The following is a 20,377-nucleotide window of genomic DNA, read 5'->3' as shown; positions in this document are numbered from 1 at the left end:
GCTCAAAGTCATCAATTTAGTTGCATAATCATTGTGGGTTTTGATAGGGTCTAACTTACTTTGTTTATACAAGATTGATATTTCTGAAGTAATACATACTATTCATTACTTTAATTACACAGTGCCCTTTAAGGAAGAAATGACTAATTGTGCATTATAGTTTCGCTTTTCTTCTCATGGCACGGAATATTAACATGCCTTTATAAAAAAATTAAATGTATTAGTCAGGGCTGACAAGATTAACTGCCCTAATGTGTGCCTAGAAGATATATCATATTTCGAGTATATGCAAATAAATCATTAATCACCCATCTGCTTGATGCACTTCAAGCTATTTTAGGACTCTTCGAGCACAAGTTAGTGACAGCAGGCATGTCAGTCAGCCCTCTGTTTAGAGGAATACAGTGCAGATTAGGAGAAAGCTGAAAAGACAACTTATTTTAAAGTAAAACTCCATTACTAGCATTTCCTCACAACACTTGCAGCATTTCCCTTGCATGTTACCTTTGCCAGGCTATACAGCTGAGGTTAATAGTTTGTCTGAATGTGAAAAAGCAGTGATGATCAAAGACCAGTTATGCATGCAACAGCGACAGCTTGCATTTTGTTTTTCTGAAATACTCTACATAAAAGGAGTCATGTTTTAAATTTCAAGACAGTGCGTGGATAGCAAGTATATGTGCCATTTAGCAGTTAGTCTGGCTTTCTAAAAATAAAAATCACTAATTAATTTAAAGCGAGGCCGTTCTATATGCAAAGGTACAGAAGTATGCCAAGTAGCTAACAAGAATCCACACTAAAACAAGCATTATCTGGCAGCCACCGCAGATTTTAAAACCCTGTGGTTCTTTTTGTGTTGCAAATGAAGCTTCTTTTTATAATGAGACGAATTAGCTGTGTAATTTGCTAGTCTATTGTTTCCGCACTGAATATACACTGCTTAAAGATAACTTAGATCCATCCCCCAACCCTGGAGCTTTATTTTCTCAATAAGTCAGTGTGCTGATGGGGAGGGCGAGTGTCCCAAGGAAGAGTGTTACCACTATCTCATGAATCAGAATCTCCACAATGGGAAATCATTCACACTTTTGACAGTATGACTCATGCAAATGCTGAAATGAATCTTCAAGCTACATACTTTCAGTGAATGCTTTGCATATTAAAAAAGGTGTCAAACCTACTGGTTAGAAATTTACCACATTTGAAATTTACATAGCATTCATTGTTTCAATTTACTGTTACGTTCAAATTGTAGCTTACATCATAGAATATTAACACTAATACTAATAATATCAACTACATGGAGTCCCATTATAAAACCTTATACCAGTGTATTAACATTAAAACTGAACTACTTGTGTGTTTCCCTGTTTTGTCAAGAGTACAATCAGCATTTTTCATGTGAAGGGTGACTTTAAGCCAAGTAGATTAATTAATAACAGTGTGATCATTTTCATACAATAAGAAAATATATTTCCAAGACATATTTACATTATTGGTGATGATAGCAAAGATAAAAACAAAGCAAAACCTAATGACATACACATACTTCTGGTAATGATACTCCTGACAAACAAGTCCTTCTTAGCTTCCTAACACAGAAGCAGCTAGCAAAAATACTGAGATTATGGACATACCACATCAGTACAGATGGTCAATACAAGCTATTACTTAGTGTTGAAGCATTTACCCACAGTATATCCACCAGAGTATTAGAAGCAGTAGCCAAAAATATATACCATACATTAAAAATGTACTTTTAACAGCAGGATCAGCCCTGCAAATAAGTAGGAGACATAAGTATAAACAGACTGTTTTATGCAGTGTGGGAACAAACACATTTCTGTCTTAGAAAAAAATACCACAGAAAGTAACTTATGTGTTGTTGATAAGATTTAGTTTACTCAATGGCAGCACTGTAACAGAACTGTGATATGTATTAGTAACACCAGCATTATCTCTAGCAAGTATACATGACAGTTCGGGGCTCCCCTGAAGACATGCTTCAGTCCCAGGAGACAAAGGCAGTCAACAGATTAAACAAATAAGCAGACAAAGAAATGAACAAACAAACAAATAAATAAGTACCAAATTCAGATGCTACATTTGAATCAGCTAACCTGGCTGACTTAAGGCTCTTACAATTGAAAACAGTTCTACTGATTGCTCTGACCTCTGCAAGAAGGGTATCTGACTTATATGCTCTTATGGTGAGTCAAACCTATGCCATTTTCATAGAGGCAGGGTTTCTTCACAAACTGATCTTTCTTTTATGCCTAAAATGGTATCCAAGTTTACTTTATGCCAAACTAACCATCTCCTGCTTCTTTCTTTCCTAAACTTAAAATGAGAACGGATACTCCACACCTTGGATGTCCACAGACAACTCGGGTACTATCCTGATAGATTCAGATCAATTGTTCATTTCTTGTGAAGGTAAGAAGGTGCAACCTGTGTCAGAAAAGTCTATTTCAAAATGGTTGTCTACAGCTATTTATTTTTTTTATTTTATTTTACATTTGCTTTCCGGGAGAGTCCAACTGAGCAGGTTGCCCATTTTCATCAGAGGCCTGGGGAGAGAAGCTCCAAAACAGTACAATATAAAAATACATAAATAGTAACATACATTTGCAAAGAAATTATACATAGCAGTAACAGTAGAGTAACATACTGCATAAGATTGGCAGAAAAACATACATATGCAATTATTTATAAGAAAAATACATTTAGAATCTTTAAGAGAGAAATTCTTTATACAAGTCTGTAGCTTATTACAGGGTTAAGGTAGTTAGGTGGGGCATCAACCCATACTCATTTGAGTGTGCTTCACATAAATGGAGCACTTGACAAATGGTCAATTTGGGTTCTGTAACTTTATATAAGGCGTATGATTTCAAAGCTGTTTTTATGGGGCATCTAGGTTACAGTATGATATTGGGTCTAGTGGGGATTAACCTGGGTCTGAGGAAGTACACTTCCATGATCTGGTTAGGTAGGAGTGGAGATGGAATTTAAAGTTGTGTTTATTATCTAGGGTCCGGATTTCTAGAGGAAGGGTGTTCCATACCTTTGCAATGGCGCTGGAGTAGGGGGAGTCACCTGAACTATTCTTGGTTTTGGATATTTCTATTAATGCTTTGTTGGTGGATCTTAAGGGATTGTTATTAGTGTTGTGATTTAGTAGGGCTTGCAGGGTTGGAGTTATATTGGCATCACATAGGATCTGGTGACCTAATGTAAGCTGATTATAATTGAGCAAGTTTGGTAGTTCTAGCGAGGACAGTTGTTTTAAGGCTAAACAGTTATGGGAACTGAAAGTTGAGTCAGTAGCAAACTTGGTTATTTTGTTGTAACAGTTGGTTAACTTGTTTAGGTCTTTTTTGTTTAGATTACTTAGTATGGAAGAGGCATACAGTAGTGTGGAGAGTAGGTGAGTTTTTGCGATGGTGGTTCTACTGTTATTGGTGAGGTAGTTTTTGCATCTGTAGATGGTGCTGAGGTTTTCATGGACCTTAGTTATGGTTTGTGCCTTATATTTATCAAATTTCATGTTGTTATCTATAATAACACCTAATAGCTTGGTTTGAGAGACTGGAGAAATGGTAGTATTGTCAGATGAGATTATTTTAAATGGGGGAATAGGGTCAGTGGCTTTAGAGGGATGAAATAGCATTAATTGTGTTTTTGGGGGGTTAAGTATTAGTTGTGAGTCAGCTAACCATGTTTCTATAGCAGAAACGTTTTCTTGGGTAATTTTCTGCAATAGTTAAGAGTGAGTATAACCTTTTGTTATACTCACCACAACAAAACTATTCCAAGCAAGGTCAAGGTCCATTCTACCATGCTCTTGGCTTCATCTATGGATTTTTTAAAATGGCTGGATTCTAGAAGCAATGTGGTTCTCCCTTCATACTTTTGCAAAGCATTATACACTTGATTTTGTCTGTCAAGTCAAGATCAGGTTTTGCTATAGGACCATTCTGCAGGAACTCCTGTGCTATTCACCTTCGGTGTTCCAAATGTAGTAATCTAGGGTAATCTACCCATATAGCTAAGGCTACTGCAGCAGTGATCAAATTGCTGAACAGTTGTGTAAGTAAATACACCATAACAGTAGTTGTTCAAATGTTCTCTGCTGCAATACCTGCTGCCTCCCTCCATCTGCCTTGTTTTTTGGTGTGTTATTTACAGCAGGGTGCGAACATTTACTTTTTTGTTGTTTCTTGCATTGTCCTTTAAGGACTCATCCTCCTTCTCTCTTTTGGAATGAAAGCTCTGAAGGGATTGGCACCCAAACCTGTCTTTTTAGTCAGCTCAGTTCAAGATGACTGATAGTTTGGATACGTGGATGGTGCCCTGCAGCTTTGGAAACTGACCTACTGTTATATCCTTGGCAGGATATAACCCATATAGCTAAGGCTACTATAACTGTAATAGTTCAAACATCTGCTGTTATGGTAGGTTTACTTACGCAACTTTACTTTCCCCTTGAATGTGTAACCTTACAATTATATATGTAATACAGCTGTGAATGATTCAGATGACCTTATTTTCCATCATAAGAGAAGGTTAATTGCTGTTTTGTTATGAATTACATCTTTTGTTTCTTCTGTTGGACATGCTACACTGATCTCAGCATTTTCTATTTATAGTCTTTTTCATTTGATCTTTAGTGAATGAGGCATGTATGCGTAACTCATATGTTACAGACCAGTTAAATAAATATGAACAGCATTTCAATGGGATCTTGGAAATGTGTTTAAAAACTTCTCATGATATAAAGCATTATGGAATATTTTTATAGTGGTGTAGAAATTGATTGTTTAAAGCTCAAGCTGCATAGGACCAAAAGGTTTTTTGCAATGTACTTTTTTCTGTAAGCCAAAAGCAAGACACAGAATGACTTCAGTGTAAATTTCAAATGATAGTCACTACAAAGTGAACCATTGAGTAAGGGTTACTTTGTCTGAGCCCAGATTCAACCCTGTATGAAAATATCATTGCTCTTCAAAGTTTGCTAATTTTCTTCATAAAGGTAGGTGAGTTTAAAGTTAGTTGCATTATTCAATCAAGCAATAAAAATAATCATTTGTACTTTCAAAATGAATGTCAAAGTCTAAGATACATGCTAGTTACAAATAAGTCACATCCCTAATCTGGCAAGATGCACTTGCCCCCTCAGTGAGAGACTTTTAAGTTCTGGACATAAGACACAGGAAACAAAATATGCACCATGTTCATTTAAAGGCTTTCACATGGAAAGGATTTATTTTCTGCATTTCTTCTTGTTACAGTACTTTGTTGTGACCATGGTCAGCTGTATAGTTCCTTGCTCTTTTAACCTAACTATCTATGGATCTCTGCATTTACCTGTCAATCTATCTTTCCAACTGTCTATATATATATATATATATATATATATATATATATATATATAAAACTTTTGTTAACGGTGTACGTATATTAATTCAAATACCTTTTCCAGGCACAACCCAGACTGTAATTCAGTAATTATATACTTAAAAAATACAAATTGTAAAGTAAAACAGTATAGCAAATTTACTAAACTGCCTGTGTCTTGTTATTAGAGCATTGTCGGGTAAAATATATGTGCATATAAGATGTAGATACAGCATAAATATAAAACAAAATCAATATAATAGACAGACTCCAATGAGCTTAGTTAGCACAGCAAAAGTATGCATAAAAGTTAACTAGAAAAAAGGAGGCAAATATACTGTATTAATATCACCCACAATTTGAAGTGGAGGGAAGATCTTGCTCCCTGAAGAATAAAGAAATGTTCTATGTGAATTAATTATCAAAAAGGAACAAAAGCTCCTGAATTAAAGGGAATTAAACCAGATTAAAAGAGAAAAGCAAATGAGTTGGCCAGTAAGAGCAATAAAGTGTAGATAGAATACATACTTTATGAAAAAAATGAAGGCATAGACACATACTTGGAATTACGGTTAAACTATGCAGTACGAGACATGCACAAAAAGAACCTCACCCTAACGAGACCAAAAATTCAGAACAGCAATAGGTGAAAGGGTGCCTCAAAGCTGGTACCAGCAGTTTGGAACCAGATCCCATCAGAAGTCATGCAAGAAAATATCGTGGAAGCATTTAAGAGCAAACTAAAAACATAGCTGTTGCAAGAAATCGGGTTGCTCTTGTGATAAAGAGACAGGCCAAGAACAACCTTGATTTAACACTGGCTTTCTACAGGTGGTCTATACTCTCTGCTTTATATTTTTAAATATGTTACCAGAATGTGCATTTGTTAAGTGAATACTTATGCCATGATTGTTGTTTGCTGACAATTATTAAGTACCTTACTGTTTTCATTGTAAAAATTGTTCTTCAAAATTTTCATTGTAAATATTTAGACTTTTAAGTTACCATGTAATTTCCTTTCTTCAAACCTTCTTGTGATGGTCACTCTAATAACTATACTTACTTCTATGAAAATACTTAAAACTCAGATTGTAGGTTTGTCCCGTTAATTTCGACTTGGGAGCATGGGTCATGGCTGTAAAAGGGTTCACTTATCCAGTTACCAAAGTGCAGTCTAAAGGCAAATATATAAAATATCACAGACATTGGAAGAAACATAATCCATGGTTATCAAGACAATGGTACTGAGGTGTTTTTCTTTTTCTTAGTGCTTTGTTGAATTCACCCATAGTGGATACATTTCCAGAATGTTGGGACTAGTTTAGAAAATTATTTATTTGACATTTGTTTACCGGGAAAGTCTGACTGACTAGACCTGAAAGTGCCCATTTTCAGTTGAGGGCCTGGAAGAAAAGTTCCACAATCACAATCTTTCAAAAATCAAGTACAGACATTTTAAAATCACAAAGTATCATGTTACATGATTTTATGGTTGTTAAGAGAATGTAGTGTGGGATAGTCAGTAAATTGCTGTCCTGTTTTCTAAGAGATTAAGTGGTGCTGTGGTAGCATTGTCACCTCACAGCAAGACGTTGTCCCGTTCGATTCTCAGCTAGAGCATCTTCTGTGTGGAGGCATGCGTGAATGGGTGTACCTTCGCTGAAGGTTGTGCATCAGGACTGGTAACTCTGCACGTAAAAATCAACTACCAAACATTAGCGGACCGGAGTTCCGCTGTGGCGACCCCTAACCGGGATAAGCCGAAAGACACAACAACAACATTTAAAGTTAAGGAAAGTAATCATGGGTAGGAAATAGTGGTCACTCAGAAATGTATAGGTAGGAGATTTAAGAAGGAAGTGTCTCTACTTTGTATTATAGGTTCATGGATTAGTATTAGGCTAATTGCCCTTGTGGGCCATTTTAAGGCAAGCCAATTACACCATGTGAGAATCAAACCCTGCATCTTGTGTTTGTAAGGTAAACACCTTAACCATTATGCCAACCTCCCAACTATATTGTATTGGCAGACATTTTGACTTACAGATAAGAAAGTGTACACCGACGGAATTTTGTTTCTGGATTTGGACCTTTTAAGTATGGCTATGTTTTGTGCAGAATGGAAAGCAGTAAGGGGATGGAATATTCTAGTCAAGAGAGAACACTTGTGACAATGGTTACTTGCTTACTTTATTAGCAATTGGGAAATCTGGATGCTATTTTAAGGTTAGCAAACATATTCTATGATGGAAGTCAGACACAGACTTCCCCTTTCAAATATAAATAAATTTTCAGATGTTCATGTCCATTTTTAAAAGCATTAGACAGTATGCTGTTTTTCTGTTGTTCAAATATTGTGAACATATGATTTTATGAAAACATTGTAATGTTTGACTAAACAAACTGCAGCAATTAAGTTATACACCAGGAGGTTTATGACATTTTACACTGCTAAAAACTTGCAGAAGATACAATAACAATAATCATTATAAAAAATGAAATCTTACATCTTGATAAGAAGAATAAAGAGTCAGGTATGGCCATCCATAATGTACTCTAAATGCCTAGATTGCATTATATGTCCATCCTGATAATTTGCTTTGCTGCTATATATTTCTTGCCAGTACAACCTACTGAAACTCTGAGTTGTAAATGGGCTGTTTTCTTTGTCAAGGGTGCAGGGCTTGTTTCTTTCCACCATCAGTTGCCTATTGTGTGACTCTGAGCAAGTCCATTAGACAGAAAATGCTTATAGGTTGCCTTCTGAAATTGGGCAGTGGTGTCTATTGGGCTTACTGGTCAACAAAGAGTTGTCAGGAAGAAGTACATACATACATGCATGCACACACAATACATACATACATATACATATGCACATATAATATAGACACAACTCATCATCACTGGTATTACATCAGTATATCAACAACATTTCCTATCAACCATACAAAACAGTGATCAGAAGTTATGGATAGAATAAACAAAACAAAAAAATAGCCTTATCTTGAAGTGATTGCAACACTGCCCCTCCAAAACAGGACAAAAAATATCAAAATCAACTAAAAAGAAAACCACATATAGCAGCTACACAACTTTACAGAATCTATCTCATGTGACAATATAACAAACAGTGCTACCAGCCCTAACTGCTATAAAACATATACCAACTTGGCTTGACTGTGTTGCATTATATATACGGATGTACTGATAATAACTGAAACATCCAAATCCTAATGTTTATAAAGTCAACACCAAAAGATCAACTTTGCGAATGGTGACACACTATTATGCATACACCAAATGACAATCTCATTGCATGCAAAAACTTTAAAAAATAGTTTAAAACCTCATTTTTTGCAGGGGGGGGGCTGCACTCCCATCTGGGGGGATATACCCCCAGGCCTCCTGCTGATTATATATACTAACTCCAAGATTGGGGAAAAGGCATATCTCCCTACCCCAAGAATATTGCGATCTCATGCACCTGTCGATCATCTGGTTAGTTAACCAAATTATTTTTGGCTAAACAGATGTCGACCCAAGATTTATAATTTATATATATATATATATATATATATATATATATATAGAGAGAGAGAGAGAGAGAGAAGATTTTCACCAAAATATTCTCTAGCTTTTAAAAGATCACTTACAAACCATGAAACACTGAAGGCTGTTGTTATACCAAATCATCTATATGCTTAATTATTTTAGTAAAAGAGTTCAAAGCAGGTTGCGTCAGCATATTGACTGAGGACAAGTATAGTGGGGCACAAAAGTGCTATAATTGTCATCACAATTGTTTTAAAATAATAATTTCGTCTTCAGCTGAAAAAAAACATAGTAAATCGACACATAATCAAATCTAATTTAAATGTAGTTTATCATAACAAGAAAAGCGATCAGTGTCTAGCCACAGTCATCTTTTTGCTTAGAAAAATTAACTTCATAAAACTTTAACTGTAAGAACTTGAAGACCATTTATCCCATCATTCACACAGACTTCACTGTGGTTAAGCATTGTCAAAAGCAAAAACTGTAGCCACATAGCTTCAATCTCATCCTCATCATGTGCTTTGATTTTGTTTCAAGGTGAAAACAATAACACTAATCTGTGATTTGCTGGCTCACAACTGATAAAAAAAAAAATGTTTTCTTAAAAAAGAAATCTGGAAAATGTGCCATTGTGCATAGTAATTTAAATGTGCAGTAAGTAAATAATAAACATCACCTTGGCGAAACTGCAGAAACACACACCAATATACATATTATTGCTAGAGCCCATTTTATCTGAGCTTTCAGATCAATAAGTGTTTTATGCCTTCACACTTAGTGCATATCTACCATTGGATAGGAAAAGACAGTACAGTAGAGTCAGGATAGCACATAAAAAGAACTTTGTAAATGATAATGGAAAATAAAAGTAAGATGAGATGAAAACTGAGCTTGTTCTCTATACCAAAAAAACTGAAGAGCTAGAAAAACTAACAATTTATCAGTCTAAGACAGTTAACACATCATTCTTTATTTTATATATTCAGGAGAATGGTATTGAACTGTGAACTTCCTCAGGCCGAACTACAAAAACAACAAGAGATTTATCCAACACCCTCTGTTCTCTAAACGTTACTAGTGGTTCTTTCAGCCGGCAGCTGTGTTGCTTGCACACTCCATGATAAAGAGGTTTTGGATCTAACTATGCTACTCATGACTTGGGAGAAGCCAGTCAAGAACTGATGGTAACAGAAAGCCAGTCTTGGCTTTCTTATCTCAGACAGGGGAAGTCAGTTGAAATCCTATCAGAGCTTTTATACTGAACAACCCAAACTATGTTTTCACATAGCTAATGGCCAAATAGTTGCATTTACTCCTGATATCCTGCTGCCTGTTATCATCTTGGCTATCAATATGGGTTTAGCTACACCTTTTTCTTACTGCATACGTCTGCTTGTTGGCTTTGTTATGTTTTGCTCTTACTAAGATTGAAAATGTTGTGGTATTTTCTCTCATTTTAGTTCTTTAAGGTCAATAACATTGTGATCATGCATGTACACATGCACCTTGTTTTACCCCAGTCAGTCTTTCTCTTAGAATTTTTTTTTTTCAAATTTTTTATAATAGGTAAAGCAAAATTTAATGTACATCTTTAATATTCTTAATAATTTAGATTTTCTACTTCATAAGAAGTAGGAAATAAATTTGTAAAATACAGCCAGCCTGGTGGTATAGAGGGATATAACTAACCCTGAATAAACTGGAGTTTCATTTAGTGGCTTGTGTGCTTGACAGAGCTAGCAGGGGGCTGGACATTCCCTTGCTGGGTGTAGAGTCATGCACAGGTCTGGTCATAGGAAATGGATATGTCGGTAACTGGGAGAGTATCTGTATGGTCCAGTATATCATGGAAGACACTCTTTTTATTACACAGGGATAACTACTCACTAATACAGTGATAAATGTGTAGGTAATCTGCATTTTTTTTAAAGCCTTTTCTTTTGGATAGTTTCAACTCTTTATCCATAGTGATCTAAAACATCTGCACTACCTTCTCATATCTTCATATTAGTAGTCCATTAAATTTTTAATAAGTGTAGTTTAAACCATCTTTACACCATCAGACTACAGGAGTTTTAGGAGAATCAGAACAAATGTACATATTATCTTTAGCAAATATTTTATATATAGGTTTACAATACAAATCCTGAATGCAGATTCACTGCAGATGAGATATCGGGTGGCAGATGTTCAACTGCTGTGTTGCCAATCATCGGTAGCTCATATCAGCAAATGCCACTGTGCATTCACTGATATGAAGTCAATCTAAGGGCTGGAGATTGCGGTACAGTGTGGACTGGGACATTCATCCCTTTCTTCACTGTAGTGCGACCTCAAAGTTGAAATATATAGTTAGCAGGTTGTGTAGGGGATCACAAGGGGGCTTGACCCCTGCAAAGAAGTTATATGAAGTATAGGAATTATACTTACCTGAGCCTCCTATGTGGACATCACATTTTATGTTCGGCGATGTTGTCGAATCTGCTGAATTCCTTCAGCAGAATCGACATTTCACCTAAGTGAAATTAGTGATTCGGACTATCCATTCGAGGTTCTGAATGGATTTTTGTAATGACTTTCATCATTTTTATAGTAAACTATATATATATATATATATATATATATATATATATATATATATATAAATTACTAGTATCCATACATAAATCCAACAATAAGGCGAGGGACTCACTGTTCTCCAATACTATGGGGAAAGCATGGAACCTGCTTCTCAATGAACTCTCATCTCTCTCTTCAACACTACTTTTCAAAAAGCAACTTAAAGAATACCTTAAAACTCACTGGCTATGCCCATGTATTAACCCAGACTAACAATCCCCTTCCTGATATGTCCACTGTATACTTCTTTCACTATTACTGCACTATCTCTACCTCTTTCATGAACCTCAGAGAGAATGATTTGTAAGTTACTTAAGGTCTGTTTTTAAGTTAGTCTTTCTTAGGAACCTCTAAAGAGTATGAACTTGCATGGCAAGCTTTCTACTGCATCAATCATGTCTCTACCTAATAAATAATTGCTTTATTTCTTTTTTAAATATGTAAGTTATATGATTACTAAGCTGTTATGTAAAATTGCATTCTAGTCTTAAAATTGTATTGTACCTGATGTTGCTATTATCTGTTTAGCGGAGCTTATCTCGCCGGGCCTCTACTGAAAATGGACATATATTCAGTTGGACTAGCCCGGTCAACAAATGTAAAATAAATAAATAAAATAAAAATAAATATATATATAAATATATATACACACACACACACACATATATATATATATATATATATATATATATATATATATTTTTTTTTTTAAAGTAGATCCATCTACAAACATTTATATATATATATATATATATACATATATATATATATATATATATATTATATATGTATAATATATATATACCTATATCTATATATATATATATATATATATATATATATATATATATATATATATATATATATATATATATATATATATATATATATATATTCATATATATATATATATATATATATATATGGGTCTAGGACACATGCTCGACTAGCATGTGTCCGAATCACAAAACATCGAACACATATACAAGAAAGCGCTTAACATCGAAAAGCGCTTCCGTGTATGTGTAGTTCAAAAAAAAAAGTCTACTTTTCTGCAGGCCCCCTGCACCCCCCTACTTTAATATTCTCACTCTGAGATCGCACTATAGTGGGGAAAAGGGAATTTTCCCCTACTCGCACTGTAGTCTGATCTACGAAACAGGCACACATACACGGAAGCGCTTTTCGATGTTAAGTGCTTTCGTGTATGTGTGTTCGGTGTTTTGTGATTCAGACATATGCTAGTCGAGCATGTGTCCAGATCCCATATATATATATATATATATATATATATATATATATATATATATATATATATATATATATGTGTGTGTATGTGTTCTTACCAATGATACCTTCCTTTGGGTAGGAAGTTACCTGTAAATTATAAAAAGGCTACAGGCATGTTTTGTTTGCAAAACAGATACTTGTAATAAATGTGACATACTCAGCTGCATTTTCTCTCACCAAATCGTGCAGTTTCACTTTTTTAGTCCCCTTTCACATGTATGTATGAATCTTGTTATCCATCTATCTGTCTATTTACTTGTCTGTATCTATCTGTCTGTCTATATACCTAGCAAATCTATTGATTTATAGCTTTTTTTTTTTTTGTTATTATCACACTGTCTTATTCAGACCAAAAAAAAAAAAAATCCTGAAACTAAAATTACATCACACTTTAGTGTTTATTTAGAATTCTTAGAAGTCACTTTGCCTTCCTTTTCTGTCTGACTTATAGATTTCTAAGAATATATTTTCTGGGCCATTATAGTCCCTAGGAAGTTATTAGGCATACACTGTATTGAGGAGGCTTGGCCAATTTCGCAGAGCATTATGCATTGTCTGATTAAGTGAGCTGCTCAGAGTTACCTTGTAGGCGAGTTGAGGTGAAGGGAATCAAACCCTAAACTGAAGAAAACAACTTGTTAGCAACTCTTAATCTTAGCCTTAATCTTCTGGCTATCTGGCAGACTATGTTTCTTGCTATATGCATTCATTTGAAATGCAATACAAAAGGGTAAATTACATTAGATTTTCTAACTGGGAAATTAAAGAATTCATTATGCACATGTATATTCTGAAAAAGTGAAGACTGTAACACTTTTGTTTTACTTGGTTCTTTTTGCTTTTATTTTGTTATGCTACATTATGCAGTGCAGTCTGACAGTATTGTGTTTTGCATCACTTGACAAACCTTATTTTTTTTATTGCATTTATAGTATTTTCGACATTGCAGATATTGTTTTAATTATATACCCTTGATTAATTTGCAACATGCATGTACTGTAGTTTAATTAATAAGATTTCACTTTATTTTTTCTTGATCAAAGTTTGACATTCATAGGAGCAGACAGCTCTGTGTATCTGTTCTTTAATATATACTAATCCTGAGAACGCAGTATCTCAGAAAGTCCTCCTCACTCCAATGTACTTTAAAGTCAAGATTTGTATAAATCAACAGCAAGCATGGGGGGGTTGGGAGACACATTGTCGCATGTCAGGAGCAAAAAATGCCTTTACATTCTTGGAACGAGTTTTGTTTTTCATTCTTACATTGTCCATTCACAGTTAACTTTTGTACCTTTGAGTGTTGAGCAGTTGTGCTGCAAAGTTTAATCATGCAGCATGTTTGCTCACATTATTATTTTCTGTATGATTAAATGCAGCACTGTGTATTTTTATTTTATTTCCTTTTATTTTCTTTGTAAGAACTGAATGCATTTCCAGTTTACTGAAACAGCAGACAATTACATTTTATTAAAGCCTAATTATCTTGATATTTATTTATTTATTTTTATATTACATTTGTTGACCGGGAGAGTCCAACTGGATACAAGTCTATTTTCAGTGGAGGCCCGGGGAGAAAAGCTCCAAGAGAACAATTTATTACAGACAAAAATGTAAAGACAAGACTTGCCACACAATATTTCTTAGAAGTTTTGATACATTCATTTGTTACCGTATACTATTAGCTTTTGAAGATAACACAAAGCATGACATTCTTGGAATAGTATAATTTCTCAGGAAAGAAGAGAAGAAGACTAGATCCATGAGAGCAGTTGTTTCTGGATATAGATGTGAAGGACATCGATACGATATAAGATTTGTTTTAAGAGTTAGGATACGTATACTTGGTACTGTAGGTATTAACTTTAGGAGATAGTGGAAAGCACAGCATTCCTGTGATAGTTTACACTAACTACTAGAGAGTCACGATGTGCAATTGTTTAACAGTGTTAAGTGGGTACAGAGTTCTGACTTGGTTGGTTTGACAGTCTTAATTAAGTAAGGTGAAATTTCAGAAATGAGATATTAGCCATGGGGGGGGGGGGGGATGCAAGAGCATAGTCTGATATCATGGGTTTAATATATATTTGGTTCTTATTTCTTGTTTATCGTAACTGACTGTTGCAGTTTTTTTTTTTATTGTGGTTATTTAATATTTATTTATTTATTTCCCAGGTTTTTATTGCTCAGTCTCCAGTAAAATTTAACCTCCATTTGAATTACTGGCAGAGGAGAAGTATGGCACCTTCGTTTGTCATCTCATCAAAATGTTGGCACATCAGGTGTACAACAGTTGATTTGTACTCTACTGCATAACAATGGCAAAGTCAGAAGGAATGTTTCAAATTACACACATGAACAAAATAACTTTTCAGTGTATAAGAAAGTACACAGCATGGAATTTACATTAAAATGAAGGGACATGGATAACACAGCACAGTTTTTAAGTGGTGGTACTGGAGATATTCAAAACACAATAACCATCATTCATTTAATTTATTTTATTTTATTCCTGTTAAAATAATAAAACCCATAAGGCACAACTCCCTATATGAAACAGTAAATATACAGGTTAGATTTGTACTTTTGGCTAAATGACTCAGTTTTTCAGAGAAGACAAGTTCAGACTGTGGGAATCAACCAAGGTCAGTCACTCTTAATAGTCCTTTGTTTAAAATTTTAATTAACTAACTGCAATCTACGCCTTATTCCAACAGTATTTGAAGCTTGAGGTTTCCCTATAAACCAGATATGTCCTTTAACAATAACTGTACACCACTCTTAACATAAAATGCATATATCGATTTGTTAAACATAATACATATTGTTATTTCATTGCTGAAAAATATGCATTGTATCTTGTAATGATTTATTTTATTTCACTGTTGCTCCTATGAATATGAATTGCAGCTAGAAAGGGTCAGTTGTCCACTACAACCACTCAGTTAACAATCAGTCAATCAATAAATAAAACAACTGATGCATGTGGATCATACATAAGACAGACACAGTCAAAATAGATCAGGGCACAAAAGTGTACAACATAAAACCACAGTTATCATCAGAACAAAACCTAAACACAAGTCATTATATGATCAGTACTAGCATAACACACCAACCACAATACCATGCAAATAAGTTAAATAAAAGAACTAATAGCATAATTATCTGAAAAGATTGTTATTTTGTCTGTCCAGTCTAAATATATTTGAAAAAAGAAAAAAAAAAGATGCTTTTATGAAGTGGAATATGTGTTAATATTCCCTTCTGGCCTGAAGATGTTTTGAGAGTTCTTGTTTTAATGTATTGAAAATCAAAGCTTCATTTAAGGCAGTATAATATTGTACAGGTTCATAGGTGGTTACTGGACAATTGACCCAAAGGTCTTTATAAGCCTAGCCATGTGTACCCAATATAATACTAGAGAAACCCAATATAAAGGATCTTGCCAAAACTTGAGATCTTAGTTAGCAATGACTCCCCATATTTAGGAGGGTCATAGGTGAAAGCCCTGGCGGGAATTTACATTTTCCCATCCAGTCATATGGGCAGGGTCATATAATGGCTCTGTTTGATGTGAACTGGTAGATGAAGGGTGACTTAAGAGAATGCTTTCTCTTTTAACATTCGCATTCAGAATGGGTGAATGAGAACCCGTGCAAACTGCTTGAGGAGTGAAGCTGGCAGAAGTGGTACTTGCACAATGAAAAGCATGTGTCTTCTAAGAGAAATCTAAACATTAGGCATTCCACATGTAACCTCTTCATTCTTTAAAAAAGGAAGCAGTAAAACTTTTTAAAACATGTGGTAATGAAGTACACTTAGCACTGTGAACTTGAGTAATCAGCAAATGTTATGCAGAAATGTCTTTGTTTCAGGTAATATTCATACACATTGTTATATACTGTCATGTGCATGTCAGTGCAGTCTGCCTTGAAGTATCTTCCCCCTCGTTTCATCTACCTTATAAAATCTTTAGCACTCAGAATACAGTATTCTTCTTAGTCCAAATGTGATACAAAATATTCTGAATAGCGCTGCAGTAAATGGTACATATTAGATATTTACACAAAATCTACATGTTCTGGAAGCTTTGATTTTTAAAACTCAGACTAACCATATAACCACATCTTTTGATGTAGTAATAAAATATATGCACATTATGATCATAATAAATCACCTCTAGACTACCATGACAGAAATGGCATTAGCCCTGTAGTGAGTGTCTGTAAGCTCACTGTATTTTGTGAGTTACTACCCCGAAGCTGTTGAATACTGTGCAGCATATAGTAACTCTAGCTGAAGTGGGACCTATAGATATGTGGTAGTCTGTTTCAGAAAGCATCTCTGTATGAAGTAGGACCAACAGAAAAATGCAGTATTTTTTATCACACAGCACCCCCTCACTGAACTAGGATCTATAGATATGCAGAGCATCTCCAGCTGAAATGGGACCTATAGGAAAATACAGTAGTCTATATCACACACTCTCTCCAACTCAACTTGAGCCAATAGAAAAATGCAGTAGTCTGTATCATACCATATCATATATCATCAGATGTAGCATCTTTATCAGAACTAGGATTTATACAGATTAGTCTGTATCAAACATCATCTTTAGCTGACCTGAGACCAACATATTCATCCAACAACTTGGATAAGAAGGGGCTGTTAACAATCACTTAAACATGCTGAGAGTATAACTTCTTGCTTTGAACAATGTTTTAAACATTTCCCTTACAGTAAGTTTCATTCAATTAAACTAATTATTAAAAAAAAAATATATATATATATATTAACCCTGTCATTTTCAGAACACTTTTTTTTGTTTACAGGGAATTTGTTGTCCCGCCTGTATAACCTGCTTTATCGTTAATATATTCCTATTAATTATTCATACTGTAAATAAAACGATGTAAATGCTTTGATCGTTCTTTTTAGTAGACATATTTCGACAACCTGGCAATATGCAAAGCCTGATCTCCAGGAAGAATCTATTTCTGATTGCTTGTCAGTTATAGTGGAGTATACTTATTACTTTCCTGATAAATATATATTTAAACTTTTAACTCAGGAAAATCTTGAAAAGTAAAATAAAATATGTTTAAACTTTTAACTCAGGAAAATGCAGAAAAGTAAAACTACTGTGGAATGGCCAGAAAAGGCTATACCTGAAGGGCCATTACAACTTTGAATGCATATCCCCTATGTAAAGACAGTTTTCAGCAAATGCATTATATACTACCCTAATATCAGGCACTGGACAAAATTTCCTTTTCATTTCATTTTCCTGTTTCAGTTTCTATACATATAGACAATACTCTTCAGTAAGTTGCTATTTCACTTGGCTTTATCATTTTGCTTCATTTGGATGTATTTTGTAGAAGATATAGTAACTATGATACCACTCATTTATGGGGCTGTATCTTTATTACAAGAAATGAGGGAGGAAAACATAGCAAACAGTCTGGGCAGACATGCTTGCATGTCAGATTTAGCCACAGTAGTTACTCTGCTGAAACTGAAGAGAGGGCTGTGACTTCAGCAAACAAGATCATGAGCGTTTAACACACTCAGAACTTTCTCTTTCCTTTCCACACAAGTGCACACCATTAACTAGCTGTAGCTGACATCTAATTAGCCCAGAAAATGAGAATCCAGAAATCACATTATGTGTTTTTGCAGAGAAAATGTAATTAGAAGCCACGTGTGTTACAGAACTGAGAACCACAACTTTAGGAGCCTTGGCAAAGAAACAGTAAATAATGAGGCTTTAAATGCAGTCCTTCCTTCCCTGTGGCCTTATTCAAATGCCAGTACAATGTATTTCACTTATATCACCAGGCAAAGCATTATACATAACATATCTGACATGCTGAGTTAACAGAGTGTACTATTTTCTGTACTTAACATGTTTGTAGAAACTCATCTCATTCAGGGAAACTCATATCTGAGCAAAACTCCTTCACATGGAATTCTTTCTGGATGTAATATTAATAACTCCACCCAATTCCTTCTGTTTTGTCATGTTGTGTCTTGTTGCTACACTGGCATGCTTCTGAAGCAGTCGCATTTTAGCAGAAAACAGACTCCTATGCCAGGGAGAAGAAAGACTGAATATTTATATTTGTGATTCATACAGAAGCTTTCTGAGAACATTAATATAACTTGTTTAAGGAAAAGCACACAGAGTATTCCACAATGAAATGATGTTTGAGTGTGTGTGTGTGTGTGTGTGTGTGTGTGTGTGTGTGTGTGTGTGTGTGTGTATGTATGTGCACATGTGCACGTGCACACACACTCACACACACACACACACACACACACACACACACACACACACACACTGTGCACGTGCACACACACACACACACACACACACACACACACACACACACACACACACACACACACACACACACACACACACACATTCACTCACACGCACACCCATCTCGTCTGTAACTATATGAATATGCATACTTGCATATACCCTCAAACAAACATGCACACATTGTGAATACATTCTACAGGTCATTTTATTTTATGTACTTCATGGCAGAGGGTAAGATACTTTTCTGTGTTCAACGACATTCAGAATGTTTTGCATATAAAATGAATGCAAGAAGGTGTCTATACAAAATAAATTATACTGCCAAATCAGACATTGTAGAAACTGCTTCTCATTAAGTACTTTTCTTTTTGACCTCCAGACATTAACGTTAAAAGAAAAATATGTACTTCAAAATACTTGATTTCTAATATGAACAACAGATTTGTTTTTCTTTTTGTATCTTTTTTCTGTCATTGTGAAGTGGTCTGTACAGAAAGTGAACAGAGTGCTGAGTTTACGTGATCATTTGATAGCACATTTCTGTACTGTTTCTCTTGCTCACCAGTCTGTATTGTTTATAACAATTACATGGCATGGAATGAACCAAGTAATTTGAAAAAAAAAAAGCTAGTTCTCCATTATTGTACTTGCTTTTAATGCAGGCAGAGGCATTTTCTGTGTACTACCATAACCTAAATGAAAAGTTACTAAAAATGTTCATGAAAGGTGCCAGCAATTAGCATCTTGTTCACTATCACACACTGTCATTATATCACTTCACTACCTATGAGATTCTAGACATTATCTATATTAAATATCTCTGTTTTAACTCTGCAATATAATGAAATATTCTTACAAGTGGTATTAGAACACTATCAGTGCTTTCTTCATGTTTGCACTGTGCATTTGGCACTAAGTAGCAGAGATAACTATCTCTAATATTCACTATTATCCCCTATTGTAGTGTGGCTGTCACATACCATGTGTGAAAAATGTCTTTTAAGATGTAAAATGAAGGTGCTTCTTTAACAACACAACACTGAGATCAGTTGCATTTATGATTCTAACTCATTTAATGTTTTAATTAACTTAACCTACTCCCACACATGCAGTTCTACTTCATAGTTAAATTTTAAATTCTGTTAACAGACTGGAAAGACTAAATAACAAAAATGAAAT

At 34.7% G+C, this 20,377-nt stretch overlaps 1 protein-coding gene across 1 annotated transcript in view; it reads right to left on the bottom strand.

Moving 5' to 3' along the window:
• Positions 1–20,377, bottom strand: part of SEMA3A (semaphorin 3A) — a 1,172,288-nt gene that overhangs the window by 1,151,423 nt on the left and 488 nt on the right. The gene's annotated exons all lie outside the window — the stretch shown is intronic.

Source organism: Protopterus annectens, chromosome 11.part0 (genome assembly GCF_019279795.1).
Source record: "Protopterus annectens isolate FY-2018-M chromosome 11.part0, PAN1.0, whole genome shotgun sequence".
NCBI classification, from domain to species: domain Eukaryota; kingdom Metazoa; phylum Chordata; order Ceratodontiformes; family Protopteridae; genus Protopterus; species Protopterus annectens.
Note: the sequence above shows the minus strand (reverse complement) of the source record. Positions and strands in the feature narration are given on the sequence as shown.